This window comes from Peromyscus californicus, unplaced genomic scaffold (genome assembly GCF_007827085.1).
Source record: "Peromyscus californicus insignis strain IS unplaced genomic scaffold, ASM782708v3 Scaffold_12__1_contigs__length_115047231, whole genome shotgun sequence".
Taxonomy (NCBI): Eukaryota; Metazoa; Chordata; class Mammalia; order Rodentia; family Cricetidae; genus Peromyscus; species Peromyscus californicus.
The window spans coordinates 63,214,868-63,242,131 of NW_026294413.1; the positions used below are offsets into that span (position 1 = coordinate 63,214,868).

Genomic DNA, 27,264 nt, shown 5'->3' on the forward strand with positions numbered 1-27,264 from the left:
AACAAACCAAATATGCAGTGATGGATGGATGAATAATTATGGAATTTGTCCATAAAGCAGTATTTTCCACTATAAATAGGAAATACTCACACATGCTATTTATTATACAGAGGAACCTAGAAAATATTATTCCAGAGAAAAGATACTAATTGCAAAATGTCACATACTGTATGATTCTGTTTGCACGATATGTCTAGAATAGGCACACGTGAAGCAGCAGGAAGATTAAGAATTGCCAGAAACAACAGCTTAGCCACAGAATAAATGACATGTTAAAAGAAATCCCTCTTTCCAGATGAATGTGGGGACCAAGTCAGCCCTTGTGGCGGGGAGGGGAGTCTCAGTGAGATCCCTCAGGGAGCCCACTGTACAGTCACTAGTTAACTACCAGGTCTGTATAAACCACCTTTCAAAATCCTGTCTGAGGAGGGTGAATGGAGAATCATTAATCCTTATCTACGGAGTTGCCGGAGCCTGGTATGGACCACGTCTAAGAACACACAAAGCACCAGGAACTGCCCATCTTCTTTGTTTCTTCTCGTCACACTGTGAGCTGCAGTTTCCTGCCAGTGGTTCTCAACATTTCCAACAATGGGCCCTGTTCTGAAAGGAGCCTGGGAGCGTTCCCTTACAGTCTCTATCCCATTCTTACAGGGCCCAAGAGAGAAAAGTTTCCATTAATTTAGCTGTATGAACCAACAATCCAACAATGCCTCCTCCTAGTCCTCTTTCAGTCAAAGAATTAACTCAAATGATGTAAAGTTTGGGACATTTCTAGTGAGAAATTTTAAAATGCACATATTGACAAGTTACCTTGCATAATTTATCATTTAACCATTCTGCTGGAGCACTGAAGTCCTGAGTCTGAGATCTCTGGTCCGAAAGGCCTTTAAGGTCTCTGGACGCAGCTACTGCGTTCACACACAGTAGAGCAGAAAGGACCACTGTGGCCCAGATGAGTGTGCTATTGGCCCCGGGACTCACAGACTGGAAAGTGGACCCAGGACTTGAAGAGAGGAAGTCAAGCCTCTTCTACAAACTCTTCAAATTCCTGCCTGTGTTTTTGGAGTTCTTATAACTAATTCCCTTCTTGACTTATCACAGTGTATTAGCACCCCTGCACAGGGTTGGGGGTGTTGGACTTGACTGTCAGCATGGCTGGATTGAGAGATGTTTATTGAAGCATACTTCTGGTGTGTCTGTGAAGGGGTTTTCAGAGAAGACTGATATGAGGAAAGAAACACCCCAAATGTAGGCTATGCCATCCAATGGTCTGGGGGCCAAGACAGGAGAAGACAGGCAGTTCATGAAACAAGCTCCATGCCAATGTACCTGTCAATGCTGCTGTGCTCTGCCAAGCTCAACCTTTCAAAGTGAGCTTAACACCAGCGACTGTCCAGGGAGCCTCCAGCCCTGCAGTGCCAAACTAGCCCAGCTTCTCGGACTGAGCAACCAGGTTCTCAACCTCTCCAGCATGAGGACGGCCACTGCTCAATAAATCCCTTTACAATAAATAATTATACAACACATGTAGAGGCCATGGGTTCTATTCCTCCGAGGAAGCTTCACTCATACACTGCTGATCACATCTCCTACTGTGCATTACCTGGAAACTCTTCATACCTGTTCTGTTTGAAAGTACAGCTTCATCCCCTAGCACAGTGCCTGGCACACAGCAGAACTCCATGGATCACTGTTGAGCCAATGAGTACCTTTGTGGCCAAATTCACTGAGTTACCTCCCTTCAGTCTTGGAATGCCTGGTGCATTTTGTCAATGCATTGCTAAGTGTCAAATCAAACAGACTCTTCAGATAGAATCCAGCCTGCCCTGCCTGAAACCTCTGATGTCACAGCTACAGATTCTTCCCTAGACACTCACCAACTTCTCTAGACATCTCTGTGGAGCCTTCCCACCTGCATGCTACTCCTCCATTCCTTATCTTATTTCCTCTGCCCATTCTGAGAATCAAAATGCAATTTGTTTCTGCAGGAACCAATGTGCCTGAGTGGCCACCATCACACCCCCAGCTCCAGGTGTAATGACGCCCGTGAGCCAGGGACATCTCCATCAGGGTTCACCCCTTGCACTGAAATCCAACTACACAGAACCTTCTCACTCTCATTCTCTCTTTTGTATTTCCCCATCAAGACAGGGCTTCTCTGGTTTCCCTGGCTGTCTGGGAACTTGCTCTGTAGACCAAGCTGGCCTCAAACTCACAGAGATCCACCTGCTTCTGCCTCCTGAGTGCTGGGACTAGAGGCATGCACCACCATGGTCAGCAGAAGACTTCTCTTAAACACACAGGCAGTTCGTCACACCATCTTTGTCTTTACCTACAGCCCTGAGTACACAAATACTCCTCAACTTACCATGAGGTTGTACCCTGAGAAACCCACTGTAAGTTAAAAATGTCAAGCTGAAACGCACTGCCTTCACTTAACCCACCAGACATTCCACTGTGGAGCACAGAACACTGGAGGGGTCAGTGTTTCTTCCTCATGATTTAGGGACTAACTGGGAGAAGTGACCACTTTTGCAGCCCAGCAAAGAGAAAACTGGCCACATGACACCAGGCTAAGGAACAGCCAAACTGAAAAATCTGAAGTTGCTACTGACTATGCATTACTTCTAGACCACAACAGTGACGACAAAACAAACCCACCACCAACAACCCTGCCTTAACCAACTATTGCAAATCAAGAAACACCTGTGTGGCAATCATCCTCCTGTCCTAGCGTTACCTACTTCCCACCCACGCTGCACTCAGGTCTTTCGATCACTCCCTCCTGCCCACTCCACGTCACTCTCTACCCGGAGCTAGGTTACTCCTCCTCAACTTTGACGCCGTGCTCCGACTCTACAGTCCACTCATCCAATGCCCACGTTACCAGGGAAGCCTTCCTGGAGGGCCCCGTCGCAGAATTGTGCCCAGTGTCCCTTCCCGGATAAAGCCCAGTCCTCAAGTTTTTCATCATGCATACCAGCCCTTACCTGTGGGCATTCTCAGAAACCTTCCAGAGCACGCACTGCATGCAAGGTCAGTACTGGAGGCTTTGCTCAATGCAAACCAAACGCAAACTGGTGTCTGAGAGCAATGCCTGTTCCCTTGACTCCTTCCACTCCGGTCTCACCCACGTGGAAGACCGTTCCTTTGCCTTGCAGCCTCTCAAAATCCTATGAGATCTTCAAGGTCTGCCTCCACGATGCTCCCTCCCACAAGTATAACCAGGAAGTGATGAGACCATGTCTGTGCTCTGGGGCCTGGGTAAGCTGTGTCCTTTTTAGGGGCCTCCACCTCGGTGAGAAGAGAGAACAGTAGAAATTAACATCAAGGGCCTTCACATGAAACACACCCTACCTACCAGGCTTTCAAGTCCTGACTCAGAAAAGACACAAAAGATCGGTGTTCTGGGAGACATCTGTATTTAAGGAGAGCTGCCCAGAGGTGGAAGGGCAAGAGGAGGACAAAGTAAAGTCCAAAGAAGGGTGGAAAGACTCCAGGGTTGCAGAGAATTCCTACGTCCCAAGCAAAGATTGCTGCTGTACAAATGGAGAGACCGCTGTATACGTCAGAACTGCTTTCCTCCTCTGAATAGGCAAGAGTCATGCAAAGTCCTCTGAGATACAAGCCTGGTGAGGCAGCTGCACCCCGGACTCCTGTTGACTCCCACAAAGAGAAGAGTGCAGGGACACAGGACAGTCACGGGGGGAGGGGGGGGGAAAGGGGGCTGAGAACCGCAGAGCAAAGGCCACTCACAAGTGTCTACTTCTCTGAACTTCAGCAGTGGCCCAGGCTTCACTTCAGAGCAGACAGTTCTGTAAGCCAAAGAGCGTTGGCTGTGTGACAGTAAAGGGTCCAATAACAACAGCTGAACAGGGGGCACTGCCTTGGAAAAAGTCCCTCCTGTCAGGATGACTGTACGCAACCCAATGTTTCCTGGAGCAGCCTCCTCCAGAAGGACGAACAGAAGTCTCTTCACTGGTGCTACTCAGTTTGCATAAACCTTCACCCACAGAGCTGAGTCACACTAAGCCCCACTAACTAAGCACCACGGTAAGTGTGACTGTACAGAAATGTAACCAGGTTCTCGATGAATGTGCCAATTAACGTTTCCCAAGTACATCCAAAGCCAAATGCACTCAGCTTCCTTGGTCTTCCTTTTTCTCCTCAATGGGTTGATGATGTCACTAGCCCCGGCTCTCCTTCCTACCTGGTGGCCCTATCGAGCATTTCTCAAGCTTCTTTTTTCCCTGCAGAAAACTGGCAGGCCTGCATCATCCCCATCTTTCTTCAGCTCCCAGAGACTGAAGGTCGAGAAATTCTGAAAGATTAAAAGCACCAGGCCTGACGTGGTGGCATGATTCAGATCCCAAGGACATTGTGGAGTCACTTGGGCTGGAGGCTTGGCTCAGACAACACGACTGGAAGGTTTTGTTTGTTGTGGCCTTGATTTGGTTGTTTCCAGTGTTGGGGATCCAACTGCGGCCTCAAGTATGCTAGGTAACCTCAGCCACTGGGTTACACTAGCAGCCTAGTATTCTATTCTGTGCGTGTGTGTGGTGTGTGTGGTGTGTGTGGTGTGTGTGTGTGTGTGTGTGTGTGTGTGTGTGTGTGTGTGTGTGTGTGTGGTGTTTGCAGGCACACACATGTATGTTTGGTTACATGTGCCTGTGGGGGCCAGAGGACAACCTTGAATATCATTCCTGAGGAATGCCAAGGTGCTGTGGATATTGCTCTGTATAAATAAAACACTGATTGGCAAGTAGCCAGGCAGGAAGTATAGGCGGGACAAGTAGAGAAGAGAATTCTGGGAACAGGAAGGCTGAGTGGGGAGACACCAGCCTGCTGTCCAGGGAGCAACATGTAAAGGCAACACCAGGTAAAGCCACGGAACACATGGGAACATATAGATTAACAGAAATGGGCTGAGTTTAAGTATAAGAGCTAGTCAATGGTAGGCCTGATCTAATGGCCAAGCAGTTTAAATAATATAAGAGTCTGTGTGTTTATTTTTTAAGTGGGTTGCGGGATTGCCGGGGCTTGGCGGGAGCTGGAGAGAAATTCTCCTGCTACACCATGGACCTTTGTGAGTGTGTGTGTGTGTGTGGGGGGGGGGGGGGTAAGTATTATGTTTATGTTAGTAGGGTGTGTGCACATGGACATGGGGTGCACATCTGTGTGGAGGCCAGAAGGAGGTGTCAAATGTCTTCTCCTGCCTTAGTTTTTAAGACAGTCTCTCACTGGCCCTGGAGCACACCAATTCTGCTAGGTTAGCTGACCAATGAGATCTGGGGGTTCACATTGCCAGCTGTGGGTTTATAGACATACACCAGTGTGCCCAGCTTTTATCTGGGTGCTGGATCTCCAAACTCAAGTCTCCATGCTTATACAGCAAGCACTGTACTGACTAAGCCACTTCTCTCTAGCCCAAATCCACCACCACCACCACCCCTACCCCCACCACTACCACCCCCCCATCACCCCCATTTTTCTTTTTGAGACAGGATCTCTACTGGCCTGGAGCTCTGCCTCCTCTCTCTGCTTCCCCACTGCTGAGACTGCAAGCATGTGCCACTGCACCCAACCTTCTTACGTAAGTTCTGGGGACAGAACTCAGGTCCCAGCCTTGTAATCACTTCTCTACCTGAACCCCCTCTCCAGCCTCTTCTGATTTTTATTCAGTTCTGGAATCTCAGGTTTCCTGCACTGGTTTTTGCCAGTCTCCTCCTCTAAATCCTTCCCTCTGTGACAACTTACCAGCCCCCAGCACATATGTGGCAAGTGTCATTGTGTTTCTTTGACAGGCCGTGACACTTCTGTGGAATATGGCTAACTTCACTTGGCTGGCACAGCATCCGCTTCTCCTGATGCTACTCCCACACCTGCCAGCTGCTCTCTGCTTTTCCTTTGTCCAACTCCATCACATGGCAGATGGAGGAGAATGTCCTCCGTACCATGTCCTTGCATAGGCTGCAGGGCCTACATTTCCTCATCTGGTAGCAAAGGGTGATGTGTCAGCCTGGCTAGGCCATGGTACCCATTTGTTTGGTCCAGTGCCAGCCTAGATGTCCCTATGGGGGGGCAGGGGGACATGTAAAGATGTGAGTGGTAGTTAAGTTTGTAGGCTTTGAGTAGAGTTGGTTATCCTTCACAGTGAGAGCGGGCCTCATCCACTCAGAGGGAGGCCTTAAGAGGAACCATGAGGGTCCTCAACACAGGGAACTCAGCCTGAGACTACTGTCCTGGTTAAGTTTATGTCAATGTGATACAAGCTAGAGTCACCCGGAAGGAGGGAACCTCAATTATGAAAATGTCTTCATAAGCTCCAGCTGGAAGCCATCTTCTTAATTCGTGATTGAAGGGCAAGGGTCAGGCCTATTGTAGGTCGTGCTATCCCTGGGCTGGTGGTCCCGGGTTCTATAAGAAAGCAGGCTGAACAAGTCATGGGGAGCAAGCTAGTAAGCAGCACCCCTCCATGGACTTTGCATCAGCTCCTGCCTCCAGGTTCCTGCCCTGCTTGAGTTCCTGTCCTGACCTCCATCATTGATCAACAGCAATATGGAAGTGTAAGCCAAATAAACCTTTTCCTCCCCAGCCTGCTTTTTGGTCATGGTGTTCCATCACAGCAATAGAAACCCTAAGACATTACCTTTGGTTTCCAGACTGAAACATCAGTTCCAGCCAGGACTCCCAGCCTACTGACACACCCTGCTGACTCTAAGCTTGCAGGGGCCCTACAATTACAAGCTTACTTTCAAAGCTGAGCAGCATTTCTCAATCTCTCTCTCCTTCCTTGACACTCCCCTACCTTGCTGAGTTTTCAGAATGTGTAAATCTGAAATCTAAAAACCCCCAAATGTGAAACACTTGAACACAGATCTGCATCATGCTATAGTTTAGATATGTGCCTCTCCTTCACCCCACCTCCCCACCTTGTTGGAAACTTGTTCCCAGGGTATGGGGATTCGAGATGATGTGGAACCTCCCAGAGGTGGGGCCTAATGAAAGTTTCTAAGGCCAGTAGGAGTGTGCCTTCAGGAGGGCTTAGGGCAGTGGTTCTCACCTACCCTAACACTACAACCCTTTGATACAGTTCCTCATGTTGCCCATAACCCCTAACCATAAAATGATTTTTGTTGCTACTTTATAACTGTAATTTTGCTACTGTTATGAATTGTAATATAAATACGATATGCAACCCCTGCGAAAAGGTTTTTTGAACCACAGGTTGAGAACCACTAGCTTAAGGAATTCCTCACAGGAGCTGGGCCTGAGCCTGCCCCACCCAGTCTCTCGGGCTTCCTCACTGCAATCCACCATGAGGTGCTACAGCCCCATGCCGCCTCACCAGAGGCCCTGTGCTGTCTGGACTTTCAGTGCCCCAGATTGTCAACCAAGTAAGCTCTTTTCTCTTTGTAAGTGATCTGCCTCAGTCACTTTGTTGAGCTAACGGAGAAGCTAATACATACCCCAGTTAAGAATTCCACACCACGAGCTTTGTTTCATAGACAAAATTATTAAAATGGCTATATGAAATTACTTTGGGCCATACGTATAACGTATCTATGAAATAGAACTGAACTGTGTGTTCAGACTTGAGCTCCATCTCCATGGCATACCTCATTATGTTTATGAAAATATTCCAACATTTAAAAACCCCAGATAAGGATGGATACACACCTATCTGCCCACACATGTTGTAAAACCTACAGATTCTGTTTTTCTGGGGAACTTTGACTAATACATGGGTCATGAAAGTAACTCGTATTTATGTATACATCTTCTAAGTTAAATTAGGGCAACTGGATATCTACAATAAATACATCATTTGATTTCTAAAATACCATGACTATTATATTAAAATCAGTGATTTTGCTTAAGGTTTCTGAAATGAGACCTTGTTAAAAGGCATTAATAACCATGATGTCAAAAAAATTATACCCAGGCTACTAATGGATTTTGAGTTAAAGGAGCAATTATTTCCAGAGGTAATACAAAAGTCATAACTTCATTCAGCACTTTCAATTCTCAATCCCTAATTTTCAGCAAAAGCTTATTTCTTTAGTGAATGGATCTCCAGATAGCTTTAGAAAAAAAAATTACAGCCTTGAACCAGTAAAGTCTAAATTATGGGCCCCTAAAAATCATGCTCGCAGCAGTATTTTGCTAATAAATAAATCCCTCATGAAGACAACCCTTTATAAAGCAAGCAATAAACGTCCCTGGGTGTCTGTCCCGTGCAGCAGGCACTGGTGGGAACAAAGCACTTCCAGCAAGGTCTTTGGGGACAGAAAGTGGCATCTACTCCACACCACAAAGGTTCCCAATGTGGTGCTGCAGCCTTCCTTCTGAGGAAAGGCTTCTATTAAACCTCACGCAGTGGAGGGAGCCCAAACTGGCAATAAACACAGTTACAAAGCAGGTCCCCTGGAGCAGTGCAACAGAAACCTACTCTGAATGCCAATCAGCGACACAGAACCACCACGGCATCTGCCTGGACCCTGAACCAACAAAGCACGGGTGGATCTCCAGCTCTGCCACTAGACTCCAGACTCAGAACAGCACTCACTCCACATGATTCCTAACCGATTTTCACGACCATAACTAAAGAACATTATATAAAAGCAACAATCTGCAAGCCAGGTGATGGTGGCGCACGACTTTAATCCCAGCACGAGGGAGGCAGAGGCAGGCAGATCACTGAGTTTGAGGCCAGCCTGGTCTACAAGGGTTTCAGGACAACCAGAGCTATACAAAAAAAAAAAAAAAACCCCTGTCTCAACAACAACAACAACAAAAAAAAACCAAAAAGCAGCAAACTACAAGGTCACACCACAGCAGGTATGGTTTTATTTGGGGTCCAGTCGCTAAGCTGGGGAGTCCAGACCATGAAATTAGCAGAGCTCTGAACTTTGTCCTACTCTGAACACAAAATCCACCAGCGTGATTGAGAAGTCTGTGCTGCTGCCTGGCATTAAGTTAATATATAACAACCACCCCACATCAGAGCGAGGAAAAACCAACAGGTTAAACATACACTCAAGAGAAACCAAAACTGGCATCAACGGCGGGGTGTTGGGGGGAGGCGGGCAGCAACGATGCCGGTGCTCTGGTGGCTCTGTCTGTGCCCTCCCCACTTGCCCACGTATGTGCAGTTGTTTGTTGGCAATGCCTGTGTCAATGGTTCCCGGTCCACGCTGCACCCACTTAACGGAGCTTAGGCCGGGAGTGGCAGGGACCCGGGAAAGTGCTCTGACGATTCAGTTCAGGAGCGCATCCAGAGGTTCCCAGGGGACACTCCAAATGGCTTTCCCACAGATTTCATAAAAATATGTCACTCTCGGTCAGCACTGATGACGCCATGCCCCTTTATATTCGAAATCAGTCAACACACAGCACCACGGGGAGGAAGCCATGGAGTTCCAGTCGTTCTCACAACACACTTACTCCACATGAACCCTTACAACAGCGCAGGCTTTTCTAGATGAAAAACACTGCCACCATGTCTCAGGACACTTTGGGGCATTATTCTAAAGACTAATGCAGAGCAAACCAGTATTAGAATGAACACCTTCCCTATTTCTGACCCGGTACAGAGTGGAATCCACCTCCGTCTCTTCCTCTCACAGTCCAGGTGCACCAATGAAGGAAGGCCGCTGCCCCAGCACAGAGCATTAGGAGGGGGTTGAAAGGCCTAACTTGTGCCTCCTTGAAAACTCTTTAGCAAGGGTTCCAACATCGGGACACTGCTCTTTTGTGCGCAAAGTTTAAAGAGTGATGATGCCCTTGACTAAAGTTTCTGGCTCTGCCACTGGATCCTGCTGGGTAAGAGGACATTTGTCCTCAGGGAAATCAGGGACAATGCCAACTGTCCAGAAGAATCTTGTTCTCAGTATCTTTAATGTGTGTGATGAAAAAAATTTAAAAATTTCTATATTCAATTGATATGATTTCATACACCAAAACCACATCCCTCCTAATGTGCAAATAAAAGCAAAAGAGATGAAAAAATTTACAATTAGTAAGAGGTAAAGCACTGGGAATACTAACCATGTAGCCGAAAGGCTATACCTTTGCTGTGTTAGGGCTGTCCAGGTTCACAGCCATCTCTCTCCAGCTTTCCCAGCAGGCTATACAAGTAAGGAATGTGCATGTGACTAGATGTCTGCTACAGGGCTTCATACACCCTGATCCCAAATGCAGCAAAAATAAGTAAAGAACGAGGCCCCTGTGTGCCACTCATCCAGCGTGGGCACCAATGTCCCTGTGTCCCTGCAAGAGTGGCCCTTGCTCGCCGGGTCTGGGTTTAATGGACCAGCTCTGTTTACCTGTCCTGAGTAATGAAGTGAAACAACATGCTGAGCTTTCCCAACACTGATACCATCTACACGGCCGATGGTTTTAACCCTAGCAGCACCACCAGGAATAAGGGCACAGTTCAGAAAGGCGAGCAAGCCCATCGAGAGCAGCAAGGAGCCCCACTCCTCCTGTCTGTCCACAGAGGCTCCTGGGAAAGCATCTCTCAGCCCATGTCTACAATGGTCTCACACAGGCGGGCTGCCTTCCAAAAGCAGGAACCCTTGCTATATACAAACAGAAAAACAGGAATTTTCTTACAAGTGGTTTGCCAACCAAACACTTCACTCAAGGCTAGGAAAGCTCAGTGACAGAGCCCATGCCTAGTATCTGGAAGCCCGAAATTCAATTCCAAGCACTACAAAAGCAAAACAAAACACCATCCCCCAGGAAAACCTTTCACTCTGTTTTTATTATTATTATTATTATTATTACTACTACCTTTTTTAAAAGAACTTATTGCTGTATGTACATTTGTGTGCTTGTATGTCTGTGCCAAAACAGCACATGGGGAGGAGATGATGGCCTGCAGGAATGTATGGGTTCTGAGGCTCAAATTCAGGTTGTCAGACTTGGGGGCACACGCCATTACCTGCCGAGCTACCTTGCTGGCTTCTGTTTCAACATTTCTTACATGCCAAATCCTGTTTGAAGCCCTGGAGATGGCAAGGAGGAAGGACACACCTACTGCACCTATTTATCAGACCCTGCCAGGCCACGTGCAGTGTTAAAGGCCTGTCACCCGAATCCGCTTTCTCAGAAGGATGCTCGGAGGCATGACCTTATCTCCAGGTGACAGATGAGGAGTGGGGCAGATGGCATCCAGCAGTGAGCGTGGGAACTGGAGTACATTGCAGCTGAGTCTGGGCTCATGAGCTCTTGAAGACTTCCTCAGACTCACAATTCCTCTGGTCAAGGAAAAATGACAGTCTATAACAAGTTTCCAAAGCTAGCCCATAGAATTAAAGGGAGGAAGTAGGATGCTCCTTTGCCAAAGAACTGAATGAGGACAGATTTCAGCTAATCAAACATAAGCAAAACCTAGGACTTCACTGAAATAGTCACCTATTAGTTCAAATTAATACCAGAACACGGTAGATAATAAGTAGATATTAGGATATGGCTAATATCAGAGTCACTGAAAAGAAGCTGAAGACACCCCTGTAAGTCATCATTTATGACTTGTCTACTAATATAAAATATTGTACTAGACAATCTATACTTTTTTTTTTTTTTGGTTTTTTGAGACAGGGTTTCTCTGTGTAGCTTTGCGTCTTTCCTGGGACTCACTTGGTAGCCCAGGCTGGCCTCGAACTCACAGAGATCTGCCTGGCTCTGCCTCCCGAGTGCTGGGATTAAAGGCGTGCGCCACCACCGCCCGGCGACAATCTATACTTTTATTCCTGGGCTTAAACTAATTCTATATTATACAAGGGAAAGAGAAAGAAGGCAAGCCTCAGAACAGAACAGTCAGCTCACTGTGAAACAGCCAGGGTTGGATCCCAGGATGCTGCCTACTGTTTCATTCTCTGATATACTTAGGTCCACGTTTGAAATAACATGGTCATGATATGGGCATACTGTACAGCACGGGCACCTATGGAGATATATCCATATGGATATATATATATATATGTATATATATTCATATGAAGATATATATATCCACATGAAGAGATGTATCAATATGAAGATATATATCCATATAAACATTCCTTAGAGTTGATTCTGACCTGAAGAATCTCACGTCCTAAGAGGCCCTCACAAAGACTTTTTAGAGCCTTTAATCTGTGGAAATGTAGAAAAGGATGCCCCTTTTCCTTGCTGTGGTGTACCGGGTATTTCAGGGCATTATGGGAAGTGGATACTGCAGCCATCATCCTTAATGAGGTCACTTTCAGAGTGGACCACAGAGGCCAAGCATGCGGAACAGCAGGGTGCAGCCACCTGGCCCCAGGGCACACTGGTAGGGTGCTTGTGGGGTTTAACCACTAGCTATACGAGTTCAGAAGCCAGAGCAGTTGAAAAGCAGAAAGTGTCATGGAGGTGGGACACCAGTGAAGTGTCATGGAGGAGGGACATGACTGAAAGGGTCATGGAGGTGGGACATGGGTGAAATGGTCATGGAGGTGGGACATGGGTGAGAGGTCATGGAGGTGAGACTTGGTCACAGGGAAAGATGGAATGTTTGGCGTGGCTTGAGAGAAGGTAGGATATGATGGCATGATAGTTGGCCCTTTCAAAATTGGAATCAAATAAGGAGAAATAATATCGATTTTTCACAAAATCTTCCATAAGATGGGCCGAAAAGGAACACTACCAAACTCAATCTATGAGGCCAGCATACCCTGATAACAAAAGCAGAAAAAGATATGACAGAAGAGGAAAACACACAACAGCTAGGCATGGTGATCCACGACTGTGTCCCAAAGTTCAGGAAACTGAAGCATGAGGATCTCAAGTTCGAGGTCAGCCTGGTGACACCTTCAATGTCTCAAAAAGGCAACCCTAACAACCACACACCAATCAGTCATCCTTATGACTATAGAAACAGAAGTCATAAAATCACTAGCCAACCAAGTCCATCAACAAGAAAATGATTATATATCACAATAGACTGGGATTGTCATAGAAATGAGGGTGTCTGAGGCTGCAGAGATGCCTCAGAGGTTAAGAGCACTGGCTGTCCTTCCAGAAGTCCTGAGTTCAGTTCCCAGCAACCACATGGTGGATCACAACCATCTATAATTAGAACTGGTACCCTCTTCTGGCATGTAAGCAGAACACTGTATACATGATAAATAAATCTTTAAAAAAAAAAGTTGTCTTTCTACAAAAAAGAAGAAATGAGGATGTCTTAAACATATTAAAAAAATCACTTATGCTGGAAGAGGGCAGCAAATATGATCAAAATACACTGTACAATTGATAAAGATTATTTTTCAAAATTTAAATGCATCTGAGGAAAAATTAATCTCATAATGGGATACATTATTACCATTATGAAAAAATTATATGATCATTTCATTTAAAAATTAAACTCCTATTCAGGATAGAAACACCCAATAAACAAAGGACTAGCCAGGAAAAGTCTTCAAGCTGACAAAATCATCTCTAAGTATGCACACTGCATCGTGAAAGAATAGACACTCTCTCCCAGGACAAAGGTAGGGTGCCACAGTCACCATTTCTGGTCCCCATCATTCTGCCCAGCACAGTTCAGCAAAAATGTGGAGATAAAGGCATTCAGACTGGAAAAGAAGTACCATCATCTCTTTCCCTGTGTCATAATCTTACACAGAAAATATAATAAGTATAACACTAAGAAACCACTGAACTAGGAAATAAGCTCAGAAAGCTGCTAGATAAAGATAAAATGAAAAAGAGCCAGCCCCATGTCTTGATCACTGCAATAAACCATTCCCACAGTAGCTCTAGGAAAGAACTCCATCTACAACAGCACCAGAGAAAAGTAACACGTAGGGACACTTTCACCAGGGAAAAACAAAATGTACACTGAAAAACTATAAAACAGTGTTGACATTCAAGACCTCAATAAATGGATTCACCACGGTCAGAAGGGAAATGTGCCTCAAATTCATCTACAGACTCAATGTAAGACCATCAAAATCCTAGCTAATTATGTTTCATAAATTTGAAGGCTGATCCTGTAATTCATTATGAAAATTTAAGGGACCTAGTAGAGCATAAATGTTCTTGAAAAGGATACCTTATATCTCACAATTTCAATGCTTACCACAAAGCTACAGAAATCAAGATAGTGGTATTGGCATAAGGACAGATATACAAGACAACAGAAAAAAAAATAGCTCAGTTGGAGTCTTTAAAATTAGAAACTTTGAGGCAAAGAACACAAGCACTGAGTAAAATGAAAATCTGTAGAATGGGAGAGATGGTTGCAGACCACTGGTCTAATAAGAATCTAAAATCTAAAGTAAGGAACACAGCTCAACAACAAAATGACAAGTCATCCAGTTAAACTGGCACAGAACTTGAACAGACGAATATGGAAACAGATTCAAATCACCAATAAGCACATATAAAAAGATATAAACATCATTATACATCAAGAGAATGCATCTCAAAACCAAGGAGACAGCATTTCATGCCTGCTGAGATAGCAATGTTAATGATGGTTGCCAGGAGTGGGAGAAGGGGTGAATATGGACTTGTTACTTTATGGGTGGGGTTTAAAGGGACTGGGGAGATGGTTCAGAGGGTAAAATGCTTGCTGTGAAAGCATGAGGAACTGAGCTCAGATCCCCAGGCCCCACACAAAAGCCAGGTGTGGGGCCATGCACACCTGTAACCCCAGTGCTTGGGATGGGAGACAGAGACAGATGGGCTTGCAGGCAGGCCAAAAAATGTTAAGTTCCAGGTTCAGTAAGAGACCCTGCCTTAAGTGAATAATGCAAAGAGAAGTCACATGGATGGATAGATGGATGGATGGATGGATGGATGGATGGATGGATGGATGGATGGATGGATAGATAGATAGATAGATAGATAGATAGATAGATAGATAGATAGATAGATAGATAGATAGATAGAATAGATATCAAACAAATCCCTTACTCTCTCTGTCATATGAGAATTTCTGTGAGTCAGGAAGCAGTTTTTACCAGAAATTGCATCTGCCATGTCTAGATTTCGACCTCATAGCCTCCAAAGCTGTGAGAAATACATTTCTGCTGCCAAGGCCACCTACTATATGGTATGCTGATACAGCAGTCCAGGCAACAGACTGAGATATCATCCAAGCTGTCTGGTCTATTGAGAGAATTTTAAAACACAGAATTTATTTCTTAGATCTAACACAGAAATTTCACTTAAAAATCTAAAAGTAACATTCTTGCCATGCAAGCATAATGACCTGAGTGTGCGCTCCAGACTCCCACCCCACTACACACACCCCTCAGGTGTGGTACATGCTTGTAAACCCAGTGCTGTGAAGGCAGAGACAGGCAGCTTTCTGGCCGGCCAGCCCAGTCTACTTGGAGGGTTCCAGGCCAGTGAGAGACTCTGTCTTAAACTTAGAAAGGTAGATATGGGGGCCAGTGAAAGATCAGCAGGTGGTCTCCATGACCCACATGGTGGAAGGAAAGAATCAACTAATTTAAGTTGTCTTCTAACCTCCACATAAGCACTGTGACATGGGCATGCCCCCCCCACATTCTACATGCATACACATAATAATACATAAAATAAATTTTTTAAAAAATGTGGATGGCTCCTGATGAATGACACCTGAGGTCGACCTTTTACCTCCACATGTACAAGCATATACATACACTACACATACATGTGTCTCAGCACACATAAATACACACACTCTCTCTCCCTCCCTCCAAAAAACTAGGCCATACTGCCTTGTGGACATGAGAGTAGAGCTTCTGGTTGTCCACAGCACTTCCTTTGAAACTCTTATAATGGCCCCATTGTCATCTTGCATGGCACTCAGGGAGAGAAGCAGGATGTGGTTATCATACAGTACCCCACTCCACCATAGGAGATGTGTCCCAAGAGCTTTAGTAGAGGCCTGATACTAAAAACAGTGTCTATGTGGTAGTTTGAATATAATTGGCCCCCATAAGTTCATAGGGAGTGGCATTATTTGGAGATGTGACTTTGTTGGAGTGGGTGTGGCCTTGTTGGAGGAAGTGTGTCAATGTGGGGGCGGGCTTTGAGGTCTCCTACACTCAAACTACACTCAGTGTAGACAGAGTTCACTTCCTGTTCCCTGCAGGATGAAGATGTAAAACTCTCAGCTCCTTCTCTAGCACATCTGCCTGCATGCCGTCATGTCCCACCATGATGATAGTGGACTAAACCTCTGAAACTATAAGCCACCTCAATTAAATGTTTTCCTTCATAAGAGTTATCAGGGTCATGGTGTCTCTTCACAGCAATAGAAACCCCAACTAAGACACTATCCAAACTAGTAACTCTTCCGAACCAGCATGGCTCCAAAAGGCATGTACAACCACTAGACTGTCAAAACCAGAGATGCAAAGATGAAAATATCATGCCTCTCAGTCTCTCAGATTCACAGGAGATGAGGTAGCAATGCAAGAGCAGGTCATGTCATATGCCAGATGCATCTTATTGGGAGAACAAAGAAGAATCAAAGGGGTTACTTCTCTGATTTACCTAAGGCAGATCATGTCGGCCACATCAACAGCTGCCTGCATTCTCCTGAAAGAATGCCGTTTTCCTCCACGTGTCTATTAAGGGAAGAGGACTTTTGACAAGCTCTCACTCAGTAGCCCAAGCTGTTCTTGAAACCACAAATCTTCCTGCATCAGCCTCGTGGTGCTGACCCATCATATCTAAGAGTTAGCTCTTACGATGTTCTTAATGATTAAAAGCAATGATGAATCCAGAACAGCAGTGTTCAAATCCATTACGCTTCAAGGAATACTGAAGCTAAACAGTATAACCTTGAACTTGAGTGGGGAAGAAATGACAGCTAGAAAGCAGACTGAGGACAAATGGTGATGTCTGACTTCTAACATGGATAAGCCAGACATCCACTCACAAGCAGGGAGGAGAGAAAGAAGTTAGCCAACAACAGAATAGCATCAGCCTGCCAGCTAATAATGAACAGCCAATTCGCCCACTGTTGTGTTATTATTATTATTATTATTATTATTATTATTATTTGGAAAAATAGAGCTTTCAAGAATACCAGGCTTCATTTTTTACAGAAAACAAAGCAGACTCAGTCAACTAGCCCAAGGCTAGAAGTCATTTTAAAGTGTCATGCCAAGAACCAGTGTACGTAACCTGTCCTTGGGCCCTTGGACTTGCTGGGCCTTATTAACAAGAGACCTGGTTTTCCAGAAGAATAAGTTTTATTGGCTTGTGAGTGTGTGTGTTTGTGTGTGTGATATGAAAAACAGATATCAAAAGGAAACTATGATGTCATAAGGAAAAGAACAACACCATGTCCTACCGGCCCTCTACACCAATTCCTTTGAAACCATCCCCCAGACACCCATAACATCCCCCCGTCACCTATATGGCACTTAGGGAGTGCCATATACTATAAAATATTCCTTCAGATCCACAGGAGACATGGTGCTGTAGATAGTTCTGAGCACTATAGTTTCATATGTGCACATATTACGATAAAGTGTGCTGTAAGACTAATAACAATCACTAATGATAAAACAGAGCTGGGTGGTGGTGGCGGTACATACGCACGCCTTTAATCCCAGCACGTGGGAGACAGAGGCAGGTGGATCTCTGAGTTCAAGGCCAGCCTGGGCTACAGACTGAGTTCTAGAACAGCCAGGGCTACACAGAGAAACCCTGTCTCAAAAATCCAAAATGTAATTACTTAATTAATTAAGAAAGGAAGATTAAAGAGAGAGAGACAGAGAAAGAGAGAATAGGGTACACTTCAGGAGAGGTTATTCAAAAGTAAGCTATTTATGAGTTTTCTGTGTCAAAACTTTCTGGCAGTCATTTTCAGATGACAGCTGGCTTTGGGGACCTGAAACCATGGAAAGAGGAAGTCGAGTGAGTGAGTGAATGAGTGAGTGAGTGAGTGAGTGAGTGAGTGAGTGAGTGAATGAGTGAGTGAATGAGTGAGTGAGTGAGTGAATGAGTGAGTGAGTGAGTGAATGAGTGAGTGAATGAGTGAGTGAGTGAGTGAGTGAGTGAATGAGTGAGTGAGTGAGTGAGTGAATGAGTGAGTGAGTGAATGAGTGAGTGAGTGAATGAGTGAGTGAGTGAGTGAATGAATGAGTGAGTGAGTGAGTGAGTGAGTGAGTGAGTGAGTGAATGAGTGAATGAGTGAGTGAGTGAGTGAGTGAGTGAGTGAGTGAGCTGGAAAACCATCTGAGCAATAGAAACCCCATACAGGGGCACCCTGCCATCTTGACAGACTCTGGCTCCGCCCTCCACACAGAAGCAGCAGGATGGGTCAGATCTGCCCTGTGGGTTCCACACTGAGGGCCACTACCTCACCTTTTCTGCAGAACTGTCGGCACTGAGGCATGGACTCAGCCCAGGGGCAACACCTTCCACATGCCTTCATACACGGACGGCACAGCAGCCATTCCCTTGGGAAGACCATGCAGATCCAGATCTGGTTAGCGGCAGCTAGCCCTGCGGAGACAAAGGCTGTGACCTCCTCCCAAGGGGGAAGTGTCCTCTCAGCTCAAACACCATGAAAAATATGCCTCTAGTAGAGGAGGGCCATGCCTGTGTAACCAGTGCTCAGCAGACCCAATCTTCCTCACACAGCACATCCCAGGGCACTTTTCTATTCAGAAAAAGCAGAAAACCAACATTCACTCTAGAGATTCGCTGTCTTTTGAATACTCTCTCAAAAATTACTAAATGAAGGCAGGATGCCGTCATGCATGCCCTTAATCCCAGCACTCAGGAAGCAGAGGCAGGCAGATCTTTGTGAGTTCCAAACCAGCCTGGTCTACAGAGTGAGTTCCAGGACAGCCAGGGATACACAGAGAAACCCTGCCTCAAGAAAAAAAAAATTAAGCTACTAAATGTGTTCAGAGAGTTTTCTGGTGACCTGGAGGGACATCCAGAGAAGGTAGTTGTCCCACTTCTGAGCAGCAGGGCCCAAGAGCTCTCCAGCTGACTCAGTCTCAGTTCACAATGATCTTTTTATCCCAGGCTGATCTGCACAGATCACTACCATCTTCAGTTCAGAGGAGTGTCCCGTTGACAAAGCTTTCTTCAAAAGCCCCAACCTGGGGACAAAGATGCCCTGTGTGGAGGAGATGCAGTTTCTATATACTTTCCAAGAAAAGCCTAAACGGCAGAGCCATCCTGATGACAGACAGTTTCACCTTCCTGGAGAGACCCCCACTATCCAGAATGGAAGGGCAACTGAGATCAGCAGCAATGTCTACTCAACCACCACCACAAAGGACACCGGGCTCTGACAGACACCTCTGACAACAACAACAGAAACTGTAATAATGAGTCAAATCAGTGGTCCAGCATTTAATAATCCTGAAATTTAATAAGCCCCTCGGCTGCAGAATAGCTGTTGCATGGGGTTTCATTTAATTAATATCAGCAGGCTTAAAAAAGAAAACTGCAGGAAGTCACAAAAAAAAAAAAAAAAAATCCTAGGGCCGACCTGGAAAAGGAAGAAACTCTGCTCCCAAGTCAGAGATGATTATTACAAGCTGCAGTGGTTCGGTTCTGGGATGTTTCTCAAAGGCCTGTTCTGCTCGGTCCTCACCCATGGCTCTATTATAAGGTGTGTAAGAAGCAGGACCTAGTGAAAAGAAAGTAGGTCACTGGAGGCATACCTTTGACAGGAAGATGGAAATCCAAACCCCACCCCTTCCTGGACAACAGGAACTGAATATCTCTGCGGAATCACATGCCCCCACCTTCCCCACCACCTACCATGATGCCACATGCTCCCCACCATGACGCTGGGCCTTGCCACAGGCCCCAAAGCCGGCCCAACTTCTGAAACCAACACCTCAAATAAACTCTTCCTCCTCACAAGCTGTTTATAAGGATTTTGTTACAGTCACGAAAAGCCGTGAACATAGAAGGTTTGACCCATCCGCCTGTGAGGATCTGAATACTACAACATGGTAAATTAGAGACATGACCTTGTAATGTTAGACTAGTCTGCCTCTGTGTTTTACCAGGAGGCTTCTAGGTCAGAGCGCATTGAGGGTGAGCACTTTGTATGGAGAGGTCAGATTACAAACAAGGATTAGAAAGAACCCTTACTTCCTCCTCCAAGATCACCTTTGGGAGCAGATGCCCAGCGGGCTCGAAGCCCTGAACATTCTTCTGCACCCTGAGCCCACAACAAGCAGCACAAACCATCTACAGGCCGAGCAGCCAGGCAGGAGAGTCACCTGTAGTACCTGGGTCACCCACACTCCCTCACTTCCAAACCCAGCTTCCCTGAGAAGGAAAAGTCTAGAAGGGCTTCCTCCTCTCCTCTCCTCTCAGCAGTAAGAGATGATGGACTATTCATCATTCAAGTTACAGCTAAGATTAGATCGTGGGAATATGTCCTCTAACACCTGACCCAGACCAGCATAGCACCATAGTGCTCCAGGACTGAAGGGGACCTGTGGGTGGGTGCCTGGGATATCCTGCGAGCTCCCTGGAGGAGGGACTTTCAGATGGCCAGCATTGCTGCTTACCCTAGTGCTGGTTGGGTCAATCAGGTATCATTGAAAGAAGCTTGTATATCAGCTTCCTCCCAGGTTGAAACCTTCCATCTTAGAGGGAAATGTCTTTAAAACATAGGGCGTGTGGTGGTTTGAATGAAAATGGCCCCCATCGTATAGGGTAAAAGGTCTGAACTCACTTCTGGGTTTGAAAACCCACCCAAACCCACCAAGCCCTGGCCTTGCCCCAAACTCAGGGCTTGAAATCCCACCAATCTCCACCCTGGAAATCTCCACCCTGGAAAATTCCTCCCCCAAGAAACCCTACATAAAGCCTGTTCTCTGCTGCTTCTCACCTGAGCAGAGGCAGTCACCCTCTTGTGTCTTGCCCAATAAATCTCTTCTGTGAGGTTCGTTGTGTGGTGTGTATTCCTTGGCTCCTGACTGCCAGGATGCCGTTCCCCTCACAGCTGTAACACTTCTACCAGGAAAATCATTCCCCTCAGAGCTGCAACAATTCCACCGGGGAAAAAGTCCCTCTCAGAGCTGCATCACTTCCACTGGGGAAACCTTTCCCCTCAGAGCACATTTACACACAGACTCATACGGAGTGGCACTACTTGAAAGAATTAGGGCATGTGGCCTTATTGGAGTACATAGGACTTGTTGAGCCTATGTCACTGCAGGTGGGGCTTTGAGGTTTCAGATGCTCAAGCCAGGCCCAGTGGCCTCTCTCTCTTCCTGCTGCCTGTCAATCAAGGTGTAGAACTCTCAGCTACCCCTCCAACACCATGCCTGCCTGCATGCCACCATGCTTCCAGCTCTGGTTATAATGGAATAAACCTCTCAACTGCAAGCCAGCTCCAATTAAATGTTTTCCTTTATAAAGGCTGCCTGGTCATGGTGTCTCTTCACAGCAATAGAATCCTAACTAAGACAAGGTATAAGGGGAAAGTGAAACAAAAGGATTTTTAGGACAGGATATTTACAAGGAGGTGAAACACTGCATTGTTGTGGAATACTATTTTTAAGATGTGTTACATTTGCTTATGCTGTGGAATATTCGTTTAATGATGCAAATATGTGCTGCATTATTTTATGTTGTATTTGTGTAACTCTGTGAAGCTGTTTTACTTTGCCTGTCTAAAACACCTGATTGGTCTAATAAAGAGCTGAACGGCCAATAGCAAGGCAGGAGAAAGGATAGGTGGGGCTGGTAGGCACAGAGAATAAATAAGAGAAATCTGAGGAGGATGGATGTGCGAAAAGATCAAGGAGTGAGAAAAGAAAGGGCCAGCACCCAGCTGCACAACCAGCAACTAAGTAAGAAAGAAATATAGGATAAAGATAAAAACCCAGAGTCAAAAGGTAGACAGGATAATTTAAGTTAAAAAAAAAAGCTGGCTAGAAATAAGCCAAGCTAAGGTCAGACCTACATAAAAAAGAGTAAGCCTCTGTGTGACTTATTTGGGAGCTGGGTGACGGGTCCCCTAAGAGACAGAGCAAAGAGCCAAAAGAACACCACTGCATCCTGAAGGGAGCACCTTAAGACAGGAAATAAACAACTCAAAATAACTTCAGGAAGTCCCTGAAACTGACCAAATTCATTAGGCCCCTCCCTCCCCAAGAATACACAAGCAGTAAAGACTGCTGAGCATCACTCTCAGACCAGACCAGCTGCCTGAAAGAACAGAAAGCAGCAAAGCAGCTTGAAAGAAGTAGAGACCAGCTGAGCTGCTTGGAAGAGGCTCAGAACAATGGAGCCACCTGGAAGGGACACACTCCAACCTATAAAGCCACCTGCAGATTGTGCAGTGTGCTCCGGGTGCCCAGCTTTTATGAGCTGTCACCCATTCTAAGGTGGGCTTTGGTGACACAGCTGTCTCTGAGTTATTTCTGCTCAATAAGTAACCCCAATAAAACTCATTAGTTCAACAAGTTGGACGTTAGTGGTGTCCATACTGTGGTCTATCATCAGTTCCCTATCTGAAGGTAAGTAGACACTTGTTCAAGTCTCCCTAGAAAGTTGCTACACACTTGTCAACGGACAGTTCTGTTGCTACGGGGTGACAAGAGTAGCCTGGCCAAAAAAAAAAAAAAAAAAAAAAAACTAGGTGGCATGGTATGTACTGTATTACAGCATGGCCTGCCAGCTCCCGGGGCCATGATCAATTAAACATCACAAAGTCAGATCAAGCTCAAAAGAAATGACACAATCAAGAGAGCAGTAACAGGCTGTAAGACTCCTGGCTGGTACACTGTCATGTACTGACATGGTAGTCAGCAATGGACCACATACATGACGGACGGGGTTCCATAAAGTTCTATCACCTGTGACCACAGGCACCTAGCTTTGTGTAAGTAGACTGTGGCATCTGCAGACCCATGACACCACCTGAGGACAAAGTAACTCATTTCCTTTCATCAGGATTCCACGTTCTTATTACACCCACCCCCCTGCCTCGTCATAAAGAATGAATGTTCTAAAGAAGCTTCTGCTGTGCTTATTCAGAATTCCACTGCTGAAATCCACAAAGTCGAGCCAGGAACCTGAGACTACATGCAGCCGGTGCCTCACTCCTGAGCACGCTGAAGTAGCGAAGCCCCTATTTCTGGATGGGTATACCAGCACTGCCTCCATCTGTGCCTCCCTGGGACAGAGACCACGGACAAGCCTGGGACCCAGATATCACAGGGGAAAGAAGCCTGTCCCACAGTTCTGACAACGGCCAAGGACACAGAGAGAGGCTCTAACACCAGGGCTGAGCTCACCCTGGTAAAACAAGAAGGGCCAGGCCCTGGCCCTGGGGATTTCAGGTTTGTTTCAGGAGAGTGGAGGTAGAAAAAGCATAGAAAGCAGCTGAGTAGCTCTGAACACGCAGCGTTTGAAAGAACAGTGTGCTTATTCTTTCTGGCATATGTTAGATTACTTGTGGGTTTTTTTTAGCATTAACATTTAATTTTTCTCACTGAAACAGATAAACTCATTTTAAATATAACTAAATCTTCACATATTAATACGTTCTCTACTGTTCCAATGAGCACTGAGAGGATGTTATTTCAGAAGGATCCACGAACATTTAAGCAACTGCCATTCCTTTGAAGGCCTGATTTCTAAGCCCTATTCAGGCTGTGGGCAAGGCCACTGATACAGCTAAGTCCACACAATGGCAGCTAGTCTTTACCGCCATACTGAGTGGCCTGTGTGCTGGCTATACAAAAGTTTCCCTCTCACTTGGTAATTGGGCAGCCGAACAAATACAGTGAATCAATTCTTCCCGGTTGCAATCCACATTTAAATACGTGAGGTCAGCCTAGCAGTAAACACCCAGTATTTGCAGCCCTCCACTGCCAGGCAAAACAAGATGAACACCATCATCTAACTTTTCCACAGAAAGAACACATCATGACCAGGATATGAGTTCACAAACTTCTCGCTTATATAATTAGTTTCCCCACATAGCCAGGGCTAATTCAGCACCAAAATAAACTGGGAGCAGGCAATACTCAGTACATCGCAGGCTTCTATGCTTGCTGTGGGTCATCATGTGCTCAAATCTTAGTGTCTTGGGTCAGCTTGGTTTTAATAACTCGCCTAGATATTTCTTCTTCTTGCCAGGATAATTGTTGCACGGGATTTGATTTAATTAATCTCAGCAGGGTTCAAAGAAAGCCCACAAAGTCAACATGAAAAATGTCCTTCAGATGTTTTAATATTAAAAGTTGAATAATCGTGTTACCACAAAAGACAAATACAGAGAATGTTGCCATTGTAAATCAAAACCTAAAGAATGGGGGCTGGTTAGGTGGCTCAGCGGGTAAAGGCACTTGCCACCAAGCCTGGTGACCTGGGTTTGATCCCAGGACCCACAGGATGGAAGGAGAGAACCAACTCCAGAAAGCTGTCCTCTGAGCTCCCCATGTTCTAGGTGAGCACATGTACACATGTACACCACACACACACACACACACACACACACACACACACACACACACACACACCTAAAGAAATGGCTGGTGTGTAGTAGGGCAGTGAAGGTACACACCTTTAATCCCAGCATTCAGGAGGCAGAGACAGATGGATCTCTAAGTTTGAGGCCAGCCTGGTCTGCAGAAGGAGTTCCAAGACAACCAGAGCTATTATTACACAAAGAAACCTGTTTCAAAATAAATAAAGAAAAGAAAGAATGAAATGGCTGGTGTGGAGCTCAGAGGTGGAGCATGTAACTGAACCCCTGCTTCCATACTCACTACCAAATAAACAAACAAACAAATAAAAAACCCACAACCTTGAGCTGGAGAGATGGCTCAATTAAGAGCATTTATTGTTCTTGCAGAGGACCCAGGTTTGGTTCCCAGTACCTACACAGTGGCTCATAAAATTCTGTAAATCCAGTTCCAGGGGATACACACAGTTCACAGATATACCGGCAGGCAAAACACTCAAACACATAAAATAACTAAATCTAAAAAACATTTATCCATGCCAACAGAGAGGAAAACCTTTCCTTGGGTCAAACTGCTAGTTTAGAGTTCGGTTCACAACAGGTGTTCAACAACAGCTGTCCAATGAGTAAAAAAACAAATGAAGTCGGAATGAATGTGCACAGCTGGACATACAATGCACAACCTATACATTCTTTCAAATAACACTAGAAACAGGTAGTTTATATAACATAATGGCCTTCACATTCTGGAAGACAGATCTGATGTCAAAGAGAGACCAAGTTAGATTGGGTGTGGAGGAAAACTGACGCTTGGTTTGGAACGATGCAGCCCAAGAGGCACCATGCTTTAAGGCACCAGTGCTCCCCAACACCAGGCCCTTGTTCCCTGTGCACAACAGCGTCTTCTGAATTGTGAGCTACAGTCTCTGTGACACTTCCCAATTTTCAGAACACAGCAGAGGGCCTCAGCTCTGCAAACTGGTGTGCACTCAATGGGGAGCACAGGACCATTCAGAATTGCACCCACTGCAACACCCCGTCATAAACCATCAAGGCATTCCCAGATGCATCCTCAAAACCTCCGGAACACCTAACAATACTCCTAAGCCTTTTACAGATCCATCCACTTAACCTTCAACAGCCTGACTTCCCACACTTGACTGTGTGTGAGATGCTTTCCAACAGTCCAATGCCTAGGTCTCATCTGAAATCAACACTGTTTTAGGTATTGGGGAGAACAGCAATCAGTTTGTTAATGACAGGTGATTCCAACATACAGCAGAGCTTCTGAAATCTTCAGCTGAAACAGTTACTGCTTGACATCATTGTGTGTTCAGGAAACTTTTTCCCCATATTGCAATACCAGGCCCTAATAAAGGCTTTTCCCAAATGATTAAAAAAAAAATGCAATACCCAAAGTGATGGTAGTTAGAAGTAAGGGCTTTGGGGAATGGATGATTAAGTCACGAATTGGATTAACGGTCACATAAAGGGAGCTTCCAGGAGGCTGAAAAGGTGGCTTGCCATTCAAGTAAGAGGACCTGAGTTCATAGCCACAGCACCCATGTAAAAAACAAAAACAAAAACAAAAAACCACAAAAAACACCGTGCGGCACTGCATATCTGTAATCCCAGAGCTGGGGAGGGGAAATAGAAAGGTCCTGGGGACTTCTTGGCTGCCAGTCTAGGCAAATAAGTAACTCTAGGCTTGAACAAGAGACAGGATGTAGACCTCTGGCTTCTACATGTCTGTGTGTGCTCACACATACAAAACAGTGGGGGGCTTCCGAGAGCCATCTAGCCCTTCTGTCTGCCATTGCCCACCACAGGAACGCCTGTATCTTTAGCCCCTTTTACCAGTTCGGCTCCGTGAGGCTACCATAAGAAGGTCTTCTCCAGACACCAAACACCTGTGCCTTGATGCTCAGCTTCCCAGCTTCGGGGACTGAGAGAGGCTCCTCCTCTTTATTCACTGCAGTCTCTGCCCGGTCAGAGACAGACTAAGGCAGCTTCCAGATATGACACCTGATGCACACAGAGAGGTTAACACCTCCACAAGATCACACAGCTGATAAGCAAGAGAGAAACCACGAGGCCAAAGGCCCGTGACATGCTAAGAAATTGCCCTTCTTCCCTCTGACATCAGCTTCGCGCCTTGGTTTCTCACAAGACTTTCAGACTCAGGAGATTCCTGGCCAAGAAACAGAAGCAAAAATCATCCTATTCCCCAATGGACTTGGGTGAAAACTGGTAACAAAATCACGTACAACTAACTCCAAGGGGCGACATTGGGGAAGGAAGCTGGGTGTGTCACACACACATCAGTCATCCATCAATCCTACCAGATGGAGCTGAAGGTTTTTAACCTCTGGAGATTTGGTTGTATTTAAATTAGGGGGTCTGATTTGTTTTTATTTATTTCACGTGAGCTAATTGGCTTGTTCAATAATAAAATGTGTAGAAGCTTTTTAAAAAAAAATGCTAAGAAATCATGGCAGCCAGAAGTGTTATAGACAGGAAATAAAACTCCATTGTGCAGTGGCATGAAGCAGGGTGAGCAAAAGAGAAAGGATGTGTGTGCGTAGAGAAGATGAGAGGAAGCAAGGCGGATGGCCACTGGGCTGAGGGGCTCCACCACGACTCAACAGTTGTCTGTCCAGGCGCTCAGGCAGCCATGACAAGGAGCTGGGGGACATGACATGACATGGGGACAGCAGAAGAGTGCTCACCTCAAATGCGTGAGGCCATCAGCATGACCCACAGCACTGAGAAAGTATTTTATATACATACATATATATACATATGTATATTTC

General features: G+C 45.7%; 1 protein-coding gene across 7 annotated transcripts in view; it reads right to left on the reverse strand.

Moving 5' to 3' along the window:
- Spata13 (spermatogenesis associated 13) overlaps nt 1–27,264 on the reverse strand; it is a 222,753-nt gene that overhangs the window by 108,269 nt on the left and 87,220 nt on the right. For 2 of the 7 annotated variants that reach the window (XM_052733039.1, XM_052733036.1), the window contains exon 2: nt 19,499–19,639. The exons of 4 other annotated variants lie outside the window; for them this stretch is intronic. The gene's annotated coding sequence lies outside the window, so the exon portion shown is untranslated. Of the gene's footprint in view, nt 1–2,993; nt 3,227–19,498; nt 19,640–27,264 lie in introns of those variants that run through there. One more of the 7 variants, XM_052733038.1, reaches the window with a different exon arrangement.